The sequence below is a fragment of the Heloderma suspectum genome, chromosome 3, assembly GCF_057233095.1.
Source record: "Heloderma suspectum isolate Gila_16-S chromosome 3, 16-S_ref, whole genome shotgun sequence".
Lineage (NCBI taxonomy): Eukaryota > Metazoa > Chordata > Lepidosauria > Squamata > Helodermatidae > Heloderma > Heloderma suspectum.
Window position 1 is genome coordinate 52,980,628 of NC_139460.1, and position 18,497 is coordinate 52,999,124.

Below are 18,497 nucleotides of genomic sequence, written 5' to 3' on the forward strand. Positions count from 1 at the left end.
ACAACGATAAGCCACCATTCTTCCACACGCTATGCATTTCCAAACTCCTGGTCCCAAGATGCACTTTGATATTGCTCTTGAACAAAAACTCATTAACTTGGAACGAGAGTTCAATTTAAGGGAGAACTGTCATTTAACCTTACAGGGGTGAGTATCCAAGGAAATAATCAATTTACCCAGAGTAAGTTTGCCCATTACTAGATATGGTGCAGACGGCTGCAGTAAGTACTGGGGAATCTGGGGATAAGCCAAAATCTGGTGCCCCAACTGCTGTGAGTAGAAGCATTTTTCATAAAAAAAGGCCACAATTATTTACAGCCCATAGTGTCCCATCATATGAAGCCATTTCAAAATAGGCAGATAAATGTCATATTTTGCAGTAGGAAATTAGAACTGGAGTTCAAAATAAGGGGGGGTTCTTTTGCTGAGAAACATTTTATATAAGAAATGTTTAATATAAGAAGTGAGGAGTAGAGCAGGTAACATTGTCATTGGTTGCTGCAATCCAACAGGGAAGATAAACACAGGGTATGTTTCCACACATATTTTGTGGAAGGAAATGTTGTCCAGGATGTGAAACTCCCTTCCTCAAGAGGCCCAATTAGCTCCCTCTTTAATGTGTTTTTCATGAGTTGTGAAGATGTTTCATTTTGCCAAGCTTTTATCATGATTTGAGCATTTTACCCTGTTGTCTATATGTTTTTAAATCTATTTTTTATAAGGGTGTACTGTGCTGATAATGGACAGGTGACCAAAGGGTATTGATGTTCCTCCTTCAACTTTGCTTTCAAACTACCTTGGACTTCTGCGCTGCCATTTACCCTGGCTTCCTGCTCTTTCTGGCTGGGAAGCATCCTCTCATGGACATTTTTGGAAGCATGCCAGCTGGGGGAAGCTGCCTACAGAGTGCTTGAAGGCCAAGCATTTTTGTTTAAATGTTAAAAGGATGTCCTCTTGGGAGGACATTCCACAAGTGGGTGCCACTATGGAAAAGGCCCTCTCCTTAGTAGGAACCCTCCTCACTTCATTTGGTGGGGGCACCCAGAGAAGTGCCTCTGTAGATGATCTTAGGGTCCAGGCAGATACATATGGGAGGAGATGGTCATTCAGGTAACCTGGCCCCTCGCCATTAAGTAGGGATGGACAGATTACTTACCATCCATTCCATGCTCTTGTCCACTGGGGGGGAAGCGATTTGTTCCTCCCCTCCCCCGGAAGCCTCCGGAATGGCTCCATGTCCAGAGGATTTCGCAGAGCTGCACTCTGGCTCCATAGCGCTGGTGATACAGTAATGGTGGCCACCATTACCATTTTGCTGGGAAGAATACAGCCACAAATGGCGTAGGGAAGGTGGAGGTGAGTGATGCCATTCTGCCGCAGATTCCAGAGACCAGATTCCAAAGAATCCAGCCTCATTTGAGTCCGCAGCGGAATTCTCTGCCATCCCTACCATTAAGCGTTTTGAAAGTCAATACCAGCACTTTGAATTGGATCTGAAAATGGACAGGCAGCCAGTGTAGATGGACAAATATTAGCATAATATGATCACATTGGCCAATTTCCTTTAACGTTCTGGCTACTCTATTTTGGACTAGCTGAAGTTTCCAGACTTTCAAAGGCAGACCCACGTATATTGCATTGTAGTAATCCAGATGATAAATGTTGAGAACATGGGTAGCTGTAACTAGGCTATCTCTGCAGATAAGAACGTAAGCTGATAAAATGTGCTCCATGCCATCGAGTCCAATTGTACATCTACATACAATCCTGGATCCAAGAGCATTCCCCACGTTATGAACCTGATCCTTTAGGAAGAGTGCACCCCCTCCCCTCCAGAACAGGCTGAACATCATTTAGCTGGGCAGACAAACTATTTATTTATTTTTTAAAAAACATTCTTGGCCGCCTTTCAGGGCAGAAGCCCTCCCAAGGTGGCTCACAGCAATAAAATACATAAAGACAGTTAAAATATTAAAAGCGATAAAACATAAACACAATAAAATAGCAATACAAACAACAATAAAAGCTGACAGTATTTTACAAAGCTTATTTTTTACAATACAGTTTATTTACAGAACTACCCACTAACAGTACCTCTATCTTGTCTGAATTTAGTCTCAGTTTATTAGCCCTCATTCAGTCCATTACTACACCCAGACACTGATTCAGAACCCCCACTGCCCTACCTGGTGTCATCCACATATTGATGACACCTCAAGACCACTGAATACTGGTAAATAATGTCCCCCAGTGGTATCATGTAGATATTGAACAGCATGAGAGATAGGATACAGCCCATAGCATAGCTGCCAAGGCTCAGAGCAATAATCCACCAGCACCACCTTTGGCCATCCAAATAGGAGTAGAACCAGGGCAATGCATTGCCTTCAACTCCCAACCCAGACTGCCTATCCAGCCCATTCAGGAGGATACCATGGTTGATGGTATCAAAAGCCACTGAGAGTTGCAAGAGAATCAAAGGGGTAACACTCCTCCTATCTCTCTCTTGGCAACCAAGGCAGTTTCTTTTCCAAAACTAGGTATGAAGACTGATTGAAATGGCTAATCAGCTTCATTCAAGAGTGCCTGCAGTTGACCGGCAACCACCTGCTCAAGCACCATGCCCAGGAAGGGGTATATTGACAACTGGCCTATAGATGTTAACATCTTCCCAGTCCAGGCTAGGATTTTTCAGGAATGGCCTAAGTACCACCTCCTTTAAAGAGGCTGGTACCACCTGTTCTCTCAAGGAGGAATTTTCAACCTCCTGGATCCCCTCCCTATTAGATGTAATAAGCCAAGAAGGGCAAGGGTCAAATACACAGATTGTCAACTCTTTCTCAGTGTTGACACAAAGTCTTTCTTACCTTGTGTTTTTAGTCTGATGTATATGCAAAAGCCTGGCTGGCTAGTGAGCAATAAACTGAAACTGAGCCCAAGTGTAAGTAGTGAAAAATAAAGTTTCTGGTTCAGATCTTATCTCAGCCATTAACTCATCAGGTGGCCTTAGGTAAACTTTACTTCCTCAGTCTTCCATTTGCAGTTACTGAGATAATACATGAGGAACACTCTGAACACTCAGTTAAAGTGCTCTATAAATAATGAATTATTCTTATTGTTAATGATTTTGTTGTACCAGATAGGGCCTCAGACATTTGTCATCCTGTAGAGTATATTAAGCTGGGGTGGGGGGTGGGGAGTACAGAAGTGGGAATTAATTTGCGTATTTTAAATGTTAAAACGTTTTGGTTTGCAAAAGTCTAAAAGTGAATGCATAATGTATAGTAATGTTGTATTATGTTGTGCCATGGTTTGGGGGGCATATGGAGTCAATGCGGGTATGCTCGCCTTGACCATGGTGGGTACTACTCAAGCTAAAGCTATGAGGACGTATCGCTAGACAAGGTGTGTGTGTGTGTGTGTGTGTGTGTGTGCATGCATGTGTGTGCATATGCACGTGTGTGCACATATGTGCATGCTTTGTTGCTTATTCTAGTTCTTGTCCAAGGACCTTTGAATCAAGAAGAACTGGAATGGATAGAGTGCTGTTAATTGCAACAAGAAGCGGGGAGATTTCTCCTGAACACTGAGATTTATTGGGTTTTTAGAAGGATGGATGTGATGATCCTGCCTGGGCAAGGAGTTGGTTAGTCTCCTTTCTTGAAGGAGGTACGATTCATCCTATAGATGAATTGGTGGCTTGTACAGAGTATGTAGATGCTGTGGCCCTGGAGCCAATGCTGAGAGTGATTATCGTGTGTGTGTGTGTGTGTGTGTGTGTATTTTGCAAAGCTACTAGATTCTGGTTGGGACTTCTTTAGCCAATTCATCCATGGATACCTGAGAAAACGTATTAAATCATTCAGATAATTCTGTCACCCTGTGAAGGACTCATTGTGGCTGTCTCTCTATGATAGTTGTGTTGTGTTGTATCACTCATGTTTAATGTTGTCTTTCAATAAATCTTTCATTAATGTATTTGCCCTTATCCAGATGAGTGAATATGGTCAGCTGTCTTGTTTGTAAGTAGTGAAGCCTGCTTGTTGTTGTTGTTGATGATGAGTTGCTAAATGTGTGCAATATCTTGTGTGCAGATAATCACCAGTGTGAAAACTCTGGGCCAAATTTATCCCAACCATAAATGGACAGAAATGGTAATGCTGAAACTCTAGTTGAATTTACTTTGTTGTGTTCTGCACTCCTACCCCTGAGATTGACCAGCTGAGCAGGACTTCGAAGTGGTGGAAGTGCCACTCTACTGGCATAGAGGGAGCTATGCTGGTGGGACAAGATCTGCCCCCCCCCCCCGAAAGATGGTGAAGGGCTGTGCTAGCTGGAAGGCTCTGCAGAGCTGGAAGGCTCTGCTCCTGACAGCAGAGCAGCTGAGAACAGGGTATGGGGCAGGGCATGAGTGGCATAGGGACATGAGAGTCAGCATGGTGTAGTGGTAAGAGTCCTGGACTGGGAGCTGGGAGATCTGGGTTCTAGTCCCCACTCAGCCATGGAAGCTGACTGGGTAATTTTGGACCAGTCATAGACTCTCAGCCCAACCTACCTCACAGGATTGTTGTTGTGAGGATAAAATGGAGAGGAGGAGGAATCATAGAATAGTCATAGAATAGTAGGGTTGGAAGGGGCCTATAAGAAGAGGATAATGTAAGCCACACTGGGTTCCTTGCAAGAGAAAAAGGGTGGGAAATGAATGCAATAAATAAATAAATAAACAAGCAAGCAAGCAAGCAGCATACCTATGCTGATTTCTACCCCCCCCCCCATGAACATGGGGGGAATCTACACCAGGACTGGACCTCCCATTGACTCAGTTCCACTCTCATTGTCCCCAATGGAAGGGAGCGAGGTAAAATGAAGTTTGCATGTCCCACTGCCTTCCTTCCTGAGCTGGGGATAACTTGAATTCCACGAACCTATTGCCAGGACCAGGGGTGGACCTCAGAGTGAGAGGATTCCTGACCATTGAATTGCTCAGCCCAGCATTGTGACTATCATTCTGGGAAACACACTGTATTGTTTTTCACAATTCCTTATGCTATAGCTTGCATACTTTATGAACCGTCTTAAATTGTCTGTGTTATTAATTTGTTTTTGTTTTGTTCCCGGCTGTCTGGTGATACTTGATTAGAAAAGATATTTACTTTTGTATATTTTCCTCTGAACATTTTGCTAATGGTATCTCTGGAAATTTTGCTAACTGTAAATACTATAGCATTATTACAAGTATAATCAATTTTTGGCTAAAACATTAATCTCTCAGGACTACTGCTGAAAATGATTTGACAGGGAGTCTGTATCTTGATTTATATATTATCTATACTACATAAAGTGACATTTTAAAATTTTCTTTTGAGCAATGCTTTTCAGAATTAGCCATTGGTATTTTGGTTTTTCATCAGTCTGAATGTCACCTGCTTTTCAGATAATGCTTTAAAGAAGGTCATATATTTTCATACAGATTTATAGATTGTACAAATAACAACAGCATCTTTGGGGTCATAAATGCCGACTTACAGCCCTGGCCATATTTCACCCATATAGTTGATTCTCAGTTTTCTTGGGTAATCTACAACATAGTTCAGGAAGACATCCTTTAGGATGTTCACGGCACTTGAAATTAATGACTAACAGCGCAATCCTATCCATACTTAGAACTACAGTGGAGCTTATCTTTAGGAAAGTGTGTTTAGGACTGCAGACTAAGGGTGCAATGCTATCCATTTTTGGACAGAAAAAAGTCCTACTTCCAGCATTACCCATGCTGGCTGGGGAATGCTGGGAGTTATAGAACTTTTTTCTTTCTAAATATGGATAGGATTGTGCCCTAAGAAGCAATGCATGCCCTATTTTATTTTCTTTCATTACTGACTATGGACTATGGATTACGGTTAATGAAAATGTGGTTTTGAATTTCACAGATCTTCAGGAGGAACTTCAGGAGGAAGAAAAACACTGCCACTTGTGTGTGCAAGTGTGCGTGTGTTGGAAGATGTGTTATTCTCCCTCTTGTAGGTGCATTTCTTGCAGGTACAAATTCATATTCATGTAGTTAACCAGGTTCATATTTAGTATTCTCTTTTTAGATGTTTTCACTATAGTGGCTTATAGTCATATCCCTCAGCAATGAAATGTCTGTGGGAATCTGTGGTTGCTATGTAAATATGCAGTTACACTAAATAAATTTAATCTTTGGGGACAAGTAAATTCAGTTGGCAACAGACATCTTTGCTTGCTGGAATCCAAAGGCCTGGTTCCAATCTTACAGATCATTATACTACAGCTTCTCTGCTCCCGTAGAATTTCTCGTATTCCTTTCATTAGTGTATATATAATCTCAAAGCTTCTTCATATTACAGCATCTGGCTGATGCTTACGGAAAGGTGAACAGTGGCCAGAAATCAAAATAGAAAAGAAAGAGGGAGCTAAATAAAAAAGGAACAAAAATGAAATTCAAAGAAGGAGATGCAGGAGAATGGGAAGGAATAAGACAGTATCAAATTAGAACAATTTCCAAAGCTACATATTCCTATAGAATCAGTAAATCCAGTGTTAAGAAATGTCTGAAAAAATTACATGGGCCTTATGTTTATAGACAGACGTTTTCTCTCCGTTCAAGAAAGAGGTTTTTTAGCTTACCAGGGGTGGGTGGTGGGTGGGATCTAATCATTTTCTTAAAAGCCAAAGCAGTCTGATTCTCATCTCACTAAATTCTACAGAACAAATTCATTGGAAATAGATTCAATGCATATATTAGAAGCAGGCTTATTATGTTGCTTCCAACGTTACCTGTTTTCTCTGGAATTTACATCATTTGCTCAATCAGGTATTACAGAGCATCCAGATGACATTGCCATAGGACTGCATTTTTTATTTTTTTCTGTTCTCCCATCTCTTTAAAGAGCTGGTCAGTCCACTAAACCACAACAAATCATGAGACCTTTGCTGACTGAAGACCACAGTCCTAAGCAGGCTTTCAAGAACCAAATGGACCTTACTTCTGAATCTATGTAGCTATTTAGGATCTTGGCCATAGGGTGGGCATCACAGGACTGTTTATGGGATTTATATCATTGTATTAAGTGATGCACAGAGCACAGTTTTCACTTCAGTTCCCATTTATTGGGGAAGAGCAATGCCTCTGCATCACTAAAGGGTCCTAATTTGGGATGGGTGAGAATAAGATAATTTCATTTCAGCTGAAATGAATTCAGTTGAGTTTTTATTAGAATGTACCAAAATTCACAAAGTTCTCCATACCTGGGACAAAAAGAACTTGAGATTTAAAATTCTTTATGCCCCCTGTGTTTCTCAGCACTCTTCAGCTCAACCATTGGGAACTATTAAGGGCATCTGCATTACCTCTTCCAACTATCCCCCATTATCTCCAGACCTCTTCACCAATGCAATCTCCTTCTTGACCTCTGACTCCTCAACCTGTCCAACTTCTCTTGATGCTATTGGCTGATCTGCTGTAATTTCAAAGGAAGACTCTACAGTCACAGTCCTCTGACTTGGCTTTTATGGTATGACAGAGGGAAAACACATCGGAAGGTGCTACTGCTGATCTCTGAACACCACTTTTGCTGCTACTACATTCAGAAATTGCTGCTTGCTTACTGACCTGGTTGGGTGGGCAAGCAATGATGGTGACAAGGAGCTACTATCCCCGCCACTCCACAGTACCAGGGAAAAGGCAGACAAGGAAGAGATGGCAGCAGCAGCTGCTTTTCTTGCTCACCTATTGGGTATCTGCATGAACACGTGGGTGGTGAGAAGCTGTCACCTAGAATGCCTTTACACTAAAGAAACCCACCTCAGTCCTCCCATTCTGGAGCCTTTCCACATTTATCACAGGCTCCCAGACAGCGACCACATGATTGGTGAGAGGAGAAGCTTTTGATTTTCAAGGTTCCATAGAACTCAATGAAACACTGCCATCTAGTGGCTATTTTAATCGTGATACATTTGGAGCTTAAAAAATGGTTTGTTAGTTCTGGATCTATTGGAGATGGAATAACCAGGAAATACCTCTGGATGCTGGACCTGGAGGTTAACAACATTATGGAAAGGACCCGCAAATTTCTGTGAGTGACCAATCTCAAGAGCAGGATAAAAGCTCCATGTGAAGGAGCCCCTATTCATTTTCTTGCTTACCAGCAATCTGAGCAAGCGCAAAATAGTGAGCATCAGGGGATCACTGGGTAGAGGGGAAATGAAAAGAATCTTGCTGAGAATCCCCCCAAAATATGGAGCTGGTTCTGGACCTGGGTACAGGGTATTCTCTCAGTGTGCGTTCAATTTGAATTCTAAAGCCCACACACGATTTTTGTGAGTTTGTTTCATCAGTGCTGTAGTACTTTTGAATAATAGAGTATAACATCTCTGGATGAACATAGACAAATGTTGCTTGCTGGTTGCATGTATGCTCCCTTATTTATTTATCTATCACCAAACTTCCAATGTTTGTTTTATATGGACAAAACGTCCTTAGTGGTATTTAACAACAGATTCCCAGAAAATGTCAGATCAAATCATTCCTCTGTCTGCCTTAACCCAATATTATTATAGCAGGCATAAAGAGTTATTCAAATAATGATTTAGCAATGTAAAAATGCTTAGAAATCTGGTGCTTGGAAAAGAACAGTAGGAATTAAGCACAATTTTAAAATTCACTGTGCTTTCATACCACCCTGCTGAAAACACTAAAGACTTTGTGTTTGTTAAAGCTTGAAAGTGCTTCATTAACAGTAAAGGATGGTTCTTTATGAGGGGTAGTAAAATACTTCAGAAGGACTGTAATTTAGTACAGTTAAACACAGCAGATTGCATGCATGCAGGTAAAGGTGCAAAGTCAATTCTTCAACCTAAATCCATATTAATTAGATCTGGAAGAGTGCTAAAATGAAGACGGTAGAATAAAACTTTCTTTTCATTTTCAGACTATGCATACTTACATGCTTAAATACAGTTTTTAAAAAGGCAGGCATCTAAAGTAATAAGGAACTGAAATACTTTGGAAATGCTTGACTGCTTTTACTACAAATGAACAGGGATACGTTCAATATTTTAGAACTAGCACAGTTGTTTGTTTGTTTGTTTTCCCTCCCCTTAGAATCTGCCTGGGATGAGGCTGTGGACTCGAAACACAATACCTACTTCAAGATTTAATAGGCAAACACTTACTCTTACATTGAGTTATTAACTAGGAGCCTAGAACTAAATAAACATCTGTCATGACCACTCGCTTGCAGCTTGCTTGGTGTGCTAAAGAACAATGTACCGAAAGTTCTGAACCATCACCTTTCTCAAGACAATTTCCACTCGTGGTAGATGTGGTTCATCATGTGTGCAAACAGTGGCTACTATGACAGACCCTTGCACAATCACACCACTGGCTTCACTGTAACAATTCATGTCCATAAGATAATAAGCAATATCCAATGCTGCCCTTTGGCAAGCGGGCCTGCCACTACTTCCATTCTGTGAGTGGTGCACACTGCTTACAAAATGGAGATTTAGTGTTTCTAGGGGCAAGCCCCAAATCAAGTGGAAACAGAAGTATGTTATAGCAAAAGGGTATTGTCCATCTTGTATTCCAATGTATCTCAAATGTCAGCAAGTTCTCACACAATTTATTTTATGCAATTGTTTTGGCTCTTTCTGGAGCCTTTTTTGTCCATGAAACTGTTTCAATTTTGGCTGCTTACACATTTTAATTGACCGTCCTTTCTGTTCTTGTATGAAGTTCAGTGTCCAGTGTCTATCTTAGCTGCTAACAACAGAGTCAACAAAAAGTTCTATTACTCCTACGCCTTTAAGAAATCACAGAAAAATTATTGATTACAGGTAACTGATTACAGGTAAAATAACTTTGTCCCAATATCTATAGGGCACTTTGACGGTATACGTATAAAATCTGCATCTATTGCACCATATTTCTATGACATGACAGTTGACTTGTTGACTTCTATTTATATGGTGGGAGTGAAATACCATGCATCATCTTGTATTGAGCATCCTTTAAATTGAGACATAATTCAGATTTATATGTGACTTGAAAGGTTTCCCACTCTGGGACCAATATGCTGCATTTTGTTCAGCATTCTAGTTTTAAAATTATCAGTTCTGGGACATTTTCAATAAAACCACATAAAACTGAGATATAATGTGATTTGCTCCCAAATCAGATGATGCAAGAAAATATGTGTCTAGATTTCAAATGGTTAGTTTTCAAATTTATAATTTGAAAGACAACACTAAACAGCATGGTTTGTGTAAAATCATTGCTAAAGATGCTGGTAAAAGTTCGATTTACCCCCGAAATCACTAGTCCAAAGCAGGGACATATATTCAAGGGTAGAAGCAGACATAAGAAGATCCATGTGGATCAGACCAAAGGCCTATGTAGTCCAGCAGTATTCTGCTCATTCAATGGCTAAACAGATGCCTATGGTTACAGGGAGCACATAACTGCCTTGTGTTACACTGGCTACCAGTCTGTTTCCAGGCACAATTCAAAGTGATGGGTATTACCTATATAGTCTTACATGGCTATGGTCCATGGGGTCATGAAGAGTCGGACATGACTTAACGACTGAACAAGGACCTACTTGGCTTGGGTCAAAGCTACCTAAAAGACCTCCTTCTCCCATATGAACCTTCTCAGGTTTTGAAATCTTCAGGGAAAGCCCTTCTTTCAATACTACCACTTGTTCAGAGGCATGTTTGGTGGTGATACGAGAGAAGGTCTTCTTGGTGGCCACTCCTAGGCTCTGGAACTCCCTGGCAAGACAGGCTACGTTGGCTTTGTTATCCTTCAACTGGCAGGCAAAGAAGCTTTTGTTCAGGTAGGCCTCAGGCATGACAGCTGGTCTGTTGCTGAAGGTGTTTTTAATTGATTCAGTGCCGTAAATTTATTTTATTCTTGTGTTTTTAAATATATTTTTATGGTTCTCTCGTTATGTGATGTTTTAATTAAGATTTAGTTTTTAAACTGCATTTTATTATTGTTAGCTGCCTTGAGTGTCATGCGGGGGGCAGCTGCAATATAAATTAAATAAATAAATAAATAAATAAATAAATAAATAAATAAATAAGCAAGCAAGCAAGCACACAAGCAGGGCATGAATGCACTAGAAACTCCATGTTCCCCAGCAACTGGTATATAGTTCCATACTGCCTCTGAAGGTACAAGTAATACGTAGCCATCATGGCTATTATAGCCTCATCCTCCATAAATTTGTCTAGTACCCTTCTAAAGCTGTCCAAGTTGGTGTCCATCACCACGTCTTGTGGTAGCAGATTCCATAGTTTAGCTATGTGTTGCCCTTGTGTGAAGAGATTCTTCCTTTTATACACTCTGAATCTCCCACCATTCAGCTTCATTGAATGATACCAGATTCTAATATTATGAGAGAGGGAGAAAAACACCTCCCTATCCATTTTCTCCACATCATGCATAATTTTATACACCTCTGTCTATGCATACATCCTAAGCCGGGAACTTCCTCAGAGGAACTGTACACACAAATGGGTGCTTCAGGCATAGTTTCTTATCTGATTCAGCTGCTAGAAAATTGACTATTAGGCCAATTAGTTCTTTGAGAACCAGAGTAGGTTGCTGGATTTAATCAACTCACTTTCTCTTTTCAGTTGATCAGCAGCATTTCTGATTTTCTAATGGCTGCTGTTCATGCCTACACAGTTGAATTGGGGTCACTATGTTTAGGGATGCCTAAGGAATTTGATCTTTGTGGATTCTGATACAAACTGACCTGACCTGACCTTCCAGACTAATGTGTGGATCAGAACTGAGTTATCGCCTGGCTTCCACGCTTCCTGAATGTTCTGAAGCAGTTTGTCACTCAAAATAAAAGTATCGAAATACCTTTAAAATATATATATTGGGACCGAATGAATTTACAGAGCACTCTTACTGGTGCAGGAAGGGAGATCTGAAGGCGTGCTGGCATAGGAGAGGGGAGGGAGCAGTGGCATGTTTTTCTTTCCTTTTCTGGCATGTTCCCCCCCCCCCAGTGGGAGGAAATGAACTATGCTAGCTCCAGTGCCACTGCAGTTCTTCCCCTGTCTCAAGATCGTGTTGGCATAGGAGGGTTTGGATCCTGTGGATGCACAACCTGTCCCAGCATGCCCAGGGAATGCCCCTGGAACACCTCCTTTTTTGTGCTCTCAACACTGGGGTTCCAGTATTGGAGAAGCACCAACTGGGGACCTTTCTGCACTCTCATGGAGAAGGTTTGTGAGGTCAGATCTCCTCCTCAAAGGACAGACTTTTCTCTCCATCTTTGGAAGGGGAGACCCAAAAAATCCCACGATCCCTGGAATGCCCTCCCAGGGATCATAGGATTTCAGTCTTAAAGATGTATATTTTGTGTGACAATACATTTAAAAATAAGTATTTAAATACATATTTAAATCTGATTTTTTTTGCAGATGAATGAAGAAATGGGACAGGAACATATAGGTGAATATGTGAGGAAGTGGCATGGAGTGGAAATAGATTGATTCACGCATCCCTAGCTGTGCCTGTGTTGCACAATGGTATGGAAGATATACTTCAAAATGGGAAAAATAACCTCATTAAAAATAGCAGTTCAGGGATTTAATTATAGGCATATTCTTCATCACAAGAAAGAAAAAGAACCATTTAAACTGATTAACAAGAGAATATTTTTCCCAAGTCTAGTTGTAATTGCTATCAATAAAGTTGATGGGAAAACTGTTCTGCAGCATCAGGGAACATAGTCTTACAGGACATCTTGTTTCTCTATAATGGTTTACAATAATCCTGTCACCTTGGACTGAGACATTCATTAATGAGATCTCTTGAAATGAAATGTCATGGGGAGCCTCCATTCTATGTGTGTTTAGCCTCGAGCAAAAAGTATAGGCTAATGTGCTGTACTTAAGACTTCCTTTGTCATTAAAAAAAAATAGCTTTATGGTTTTCAACCTCCTCTCTGTGTGTGTGTCTTTGGTACACAACTCCATTATCAAGAACTTCATATTGTACTTTCATTTCACTGTTAAAGTAATCTTCACATAGAGTGAAGGAAGAGTGGATACTGGCAATCATTTTTCATTTGTTGAAGGCAATACCTTTCCCCTCACAAGTGGATTTGTAAATACCAAGAAACAGTTTTGTAGATTGTTCACAATATGCCATACCGATTTTTTGCTATGGGAAGAAAACAAATGTGATTGTTCATTAACCCAATCATTACATCAGACAACACTATAATTCTCTTGCGAGGGCAAATGTGAGTATGCAAGATAAAACACAACAAATACCTTCAAATAATGCTTTCTTTAAAATACACATATGGGACATAAGTGTAAAGGTCAATACTTGTCTTGCGGCTTCATTCTGCCACAAGATCTGGGTTCCAAAGTCTAGGGGCTTCTTAACATGGAGCATTTATCCTGCTATTGAGATTGCTCACTCATGGAAATTTGCAAGCCCTTTAGATGACGTTCTTAACCTCCAGGGCATCTCCTGCACTATATGACCTTTATTCCATTTTAAATAGATTGGAGATAATGAGATATCAAATTACCCCACTTGTGTTTGTTTGTTTGTTTGTTTCAGTTGTATACCGCCCAGTAGCCGAAGCTCTCTGTTCCGCTTGAGTTCCCTTTATGAAAAAGGAAAAAGCCACAAGAAGAGGAGCTGGACCAATGAAACATATGGAAGGGGGAGAAGGAGGGGAAAGGGGAGCAGGGAAAGGAAGCACATGCAAAGGGAGTCCATTGTGATCCTGCATTTAAAATGGAAGCAGAAAGCCCCATTTTAAATGTGGGATTTTAGGCTGGTATAGAGATGCTCTAGGGGTCATGTTCCACCAGCATTCCCAACTAAGGATGCTATCCTTTGCACATTTAGAATAGAGAAAAGCCATACAGTTTCTAACATGTTCCAGCCATGGCTGGCTGAAGGGATGCTGGTAGTGCAGGACTTTTTTTCTGCCTGAACATACATAGGATTGTGCCTTAAAAATTCCCACCAAAATGAGCATAAATAAAAAGAAACATTCAACCCATAACAAGCATCCCTGAGGAGAGAGATAACAAAACAAAAACAAAAAAAAACACCCAATATAATTTACTTACTTCAAACATTAGTGGTCAAGATGGCTAGAATGGTATGATCTCTTATTACCAAGGGAGTGCAAAAGCTGGTTTGAAACTCAGCATTAAAAAAATGAAGATCATGGCATCTGGCCCCATCACCTCCTGGCATATAGAAGGGGAAGATATGGAAGCAGTGACAGATTTTATTTTCTTGGGCTCCAAGATCACCGCAGATGGTGACTGTAGCCATGAAATTAAAAGACGCTTGCTCCTTGGGAGGAAAGCTATGGCAAACCTAGACAGCATAGTAAGAAGCAGAGACATCACCTTGCCAACAAAGGTCCGTCTAATCAAAGCTATGGTTTTCCCAGTAGTAATGTATGGCTGTGAGAGCTGGACTATAAGGAAGGTCCCCTGGACTGCAAGGAGGTCAAATCAGTCCACCCTAAAGGAAATCAACCCTGAGTGCTCATTGGAAGGACAGATACTGAAGCTGAAGCTCAAATATTTTGGCCACCTAATGCGAAGAGAAAACTCACTGGAAAAGACCCTGATGCTGGGAAAGAGATTGAAGGCAAAAGGAAAAGGGGATGGCAGAGGATGAGAGGGCTAGATAGCATCACCGATGCAATGAATATGAACCTGAGCACACTCCAGGAGAGAGCGGAGGACAGGACAGCCTGGCATGCTGTGGTCCATGCAGTCACAAAGAGTCAGACACGACTTAACGACTGAACAACAACAACAACACAGACATCATTCTGACTTCAACAGGTTCAGGCACAGCAAATTAATTGTGCACTATCCCCTTAAGCTGAACTCAGCCTCCAGACTTCCTCTCCCTCTCTTTCCTTGACTTAAATCCCTACTACAGACCTGTGTTGCTGAGCTCAGCCAAAGAGCTGTATGTATATAAGCCTTTAAAAATGAATCTGTTACATTACCAACAGGGGCCTGAACTAGGAACAGACAACATTAGTGGATAGTGGAGTGTCCTTCCATTTTCTGAATATCTATAAGAAAACACATACCCAACTATGATTATTTGTTGGCAGGCTTTAATTCACTGACAGACATTGTCTCTTTTCCATTTCTGGATGGGTGCATTTTGGAGTCTACTATCTCTAGAAGGTTTACATTTGCATCAGAGATTTAATAGATTACATTCTTACAATGATAAGAAAGATTACTTTATAAACAAATGGAATAATGATTTAGGAGCTGTATTTTTTGGAACCCATAGCCTGGAAAGCAATATGCAAGCTCCATTCTTTTTCATCATATCAGGATTTAAGAAAAATCTCTAAACAAAATGCTGTATCAGTATTGCTTAATGACCGCAAGGCTGAATAAGATTTATAGAACAAATAGCTGCCTTTGCTGGAAATGCATTGGCATATTAATACTAAGTTTATGCACATTTGGTAAGAATGTTGCTATGTTCAGGAATACTGTGGCAAGAGGTTCTATGGATTGTATTTAAACTGGCCAGTAAACTAAAGCTGATTCTATTGCTGCTCCCAGCTGTTCCCATTTTGTGTGACCAGTGACCACCCTCCTCTACAGCAGAGACAAGGGAGAGAGCTAAAAGCCATCTAGGCTGGTGAAATCTCCCCACTGCCTCTGGACTGTATTTAGCCAGGCCACTATGGCCCCTCACAGAGTAGTGAGATCAGCATAGGGTGGTTTTATTGCACTTTGCTAATCCATACTGTGGATTATCTTTATTGGGAATTTTTTTTTTGTCTGTTAATTTTTGATTTTGTACCTCAGTACTTAGCCCTGTTCTGGCATTCAAGAGAAAGCATGAGGGCTTAAAGCGTGTAGTGGGATGGGGCTGCATTCAATGGCCCCAGACCCTTTCTCTCCAGGTGCATGGGTCATGCCCTCCCCCTCAGTTCAGACCTTGTCATGTTGAACTGGCAAGGTCTGAACAGGCATTCTACTCATTTTTACTTGAATGCAAGTAGAAGTCTCCATGTGATTGCAGATGCTGCCTTATCTGGCCCTTATCAGATTTCATTGTAATTAGGGATGTCAGAGAATTCTGCCACGGACTGAAATGGGATTGAATTCCCATCAGCCCGTGCCATGGAATCCTCTGCAGAATGGCACCAAGAGGTCCTGCGGAGCCAGCAGCCATGCAGCTTTTTTTCGTCATCCGCAAAGAGTGGCAAAATGCAATGTAGTATATTCCGATAATAAATACGTTAAGTTTTTTTTTAAAAAAATGAATTGTGCTCACCACCTTGTTTGTGGGTGTTCTTTTTAAATTGAAATCCTCTGTCTCCATTTACTTTCAGCCAAAACACTTCCTCTTCCTAGGCACTTCCCAAAAGAAGGCTGTCTCAGGTGTGCCTGAGCAATAAACTCTTTGTTTAAAGCAATGCTGTCTTGAAGAAAGAAAAAACCTTTTAAAATGGCCATGCCAGTCCTGGAGTGGCATGGTCATTTTAAAAGGTTTTTTCTTGATTTAAAACAGCGTTGCTTTAAACAAATAGTTTATTGCTCAGGCAGGCACATCTAAGACAGCCTTCTTTTGGGAAGCCCCTAGGAAGAGGAAGTGTTTTGGCTGAAAGTAAATGGAGATGGAGGATTTCAATTTTTAAAAAAACTAAATATTTACGAAAAATAGCTATTCTTATAGAAGTTATGCAGACTCACGGAGATGGCTGGGCACCAGAATTACGGTTGTGTAGGGATGTCGGAGAATTTCTCCACGAATCTCCGGGAGGCTGAATGCCAATGCATTCGGCCCCCTGAAATTGGTGGAGAAACGGTCCGCCCCCCCCGGCCCCCCTGGGATGGGACTTACCTCGTGCGAATGTCCCTCGCTGCGGCGGGTCCCGGTGGCTGTTTGGCGGTGTGGCGCCGCCGCCACCATTTCCAAGTAAAAAAAAAAAAAGTGATAGGTTACGTAAAGATTTACATAGCCTATCACGGCTAGATTTTCTAAAAAACACCGTGATAGGCTACGTAAATCTTTACGTAGCCTTTCACATTTTTTTTTTTTTTTTTTACTTGGTCCCGGAAGAAGAACTTTCGCGGCCGGAGAGGCGGGGTGCTCCCCCCCGGCCAGAATTTTGGTGGGGAGGGATGGGGCGCCTCCCCCCCGGCCAGAATTTTGGTGGGGAGGGATGGGGCGCCTCCCCCCCGGCCAGAATTTCGGGGGGAGAAATGGAGCACCTCCCCACCACCACGAAGCAAGCTGCGGGACCAGGTAAGGGACTTTCGTCCATCCCTAGTTGTCACTATGGATTTATCTTCGTAATTTTTGGAGGGGAAAAAAAAGAGGAGAATTCTGGGGGCTTGTGAACGGTGGAACAAAGCACTGGCTGCAAACTGCGGAAGTCAAGTGATATGGAAGGTATACAATTCGTACATCCCTAACTGTAATATTGAATTTATTTCATATTTATTGAGTTGTTTTTGTATTTGACTTTTGCTACATAGGGATGTCAGAGAATTCCACCATGGATCTCAGTGAGGCCGAATGCCAGTGCATTCAGCCTCCCGAAATCCATGTCGGAATGAAGCTCCCGCCCCCCCAACCCACGAAAAGCACGCGAAACAGAGCATTTACCTGCTGCTGTCCTTGGTGACTTGCAAATGGCGGCCACCCTGAAGCCACCATTCATTTCTTCATCATAGCCATGATAGGCTACATAAGTATTTATGTAGCCTATCACGGCAAGCCAAAAAACCAAAAAACAAAACAGCGTACGCAACTGGCGGCAGCTACGGCGGCCGCCATTTGCATTACCTATTTTTAACTGTTTTAGCCTACGTAAATATTTACGTAGGCTATTACGGTGAAAAAAAGGGGAACACAAATAGTGTAGTGGGTACCATTTGCATTCCTTTTTTTTCCGCCGTAATAGCTTACATAAATATTTACGTAGGCTAAAACGGTGAATAAAAAGGGAATGCAAATTGCGCCCACTACGCTATTTGCATTCCCCTTTTTTTGCCGTAATAGCCTACGTAAATATTTACATAGGCTAAAACGGCTAAAAATAGGGAATGCAAATGGCGGCTGCCGTAGCTGCCGCCAGTTGCGTACACTGTTGTTGTTGTTGTTTTTTTGGCTTGCCATGATAGGATCCGTAAATGCTTATGTAGCCTATCATGGCAGCTTCGCTGGACGCAAATGGTGGCCGCTACAACGGCTGCCATTTGCGTCCGCAGCAGCCTGTCCGCGGCTGGAACTCCAGCTGTGGACAGCCCTGGCTGGCAGCTCCGCAGAGCCACTGCAGAGCAGAGCTGGCCCAGGGAGGATTCTGGGGGGAGGGACGGAGCGTCTCCCCCCCACCGCAAATCCAAGCTGCGAAAAGATAAGTGACTTTTGTACATCCCTACTTTTTCATTGATGTTTTGTAACAAATTTGTCTTTT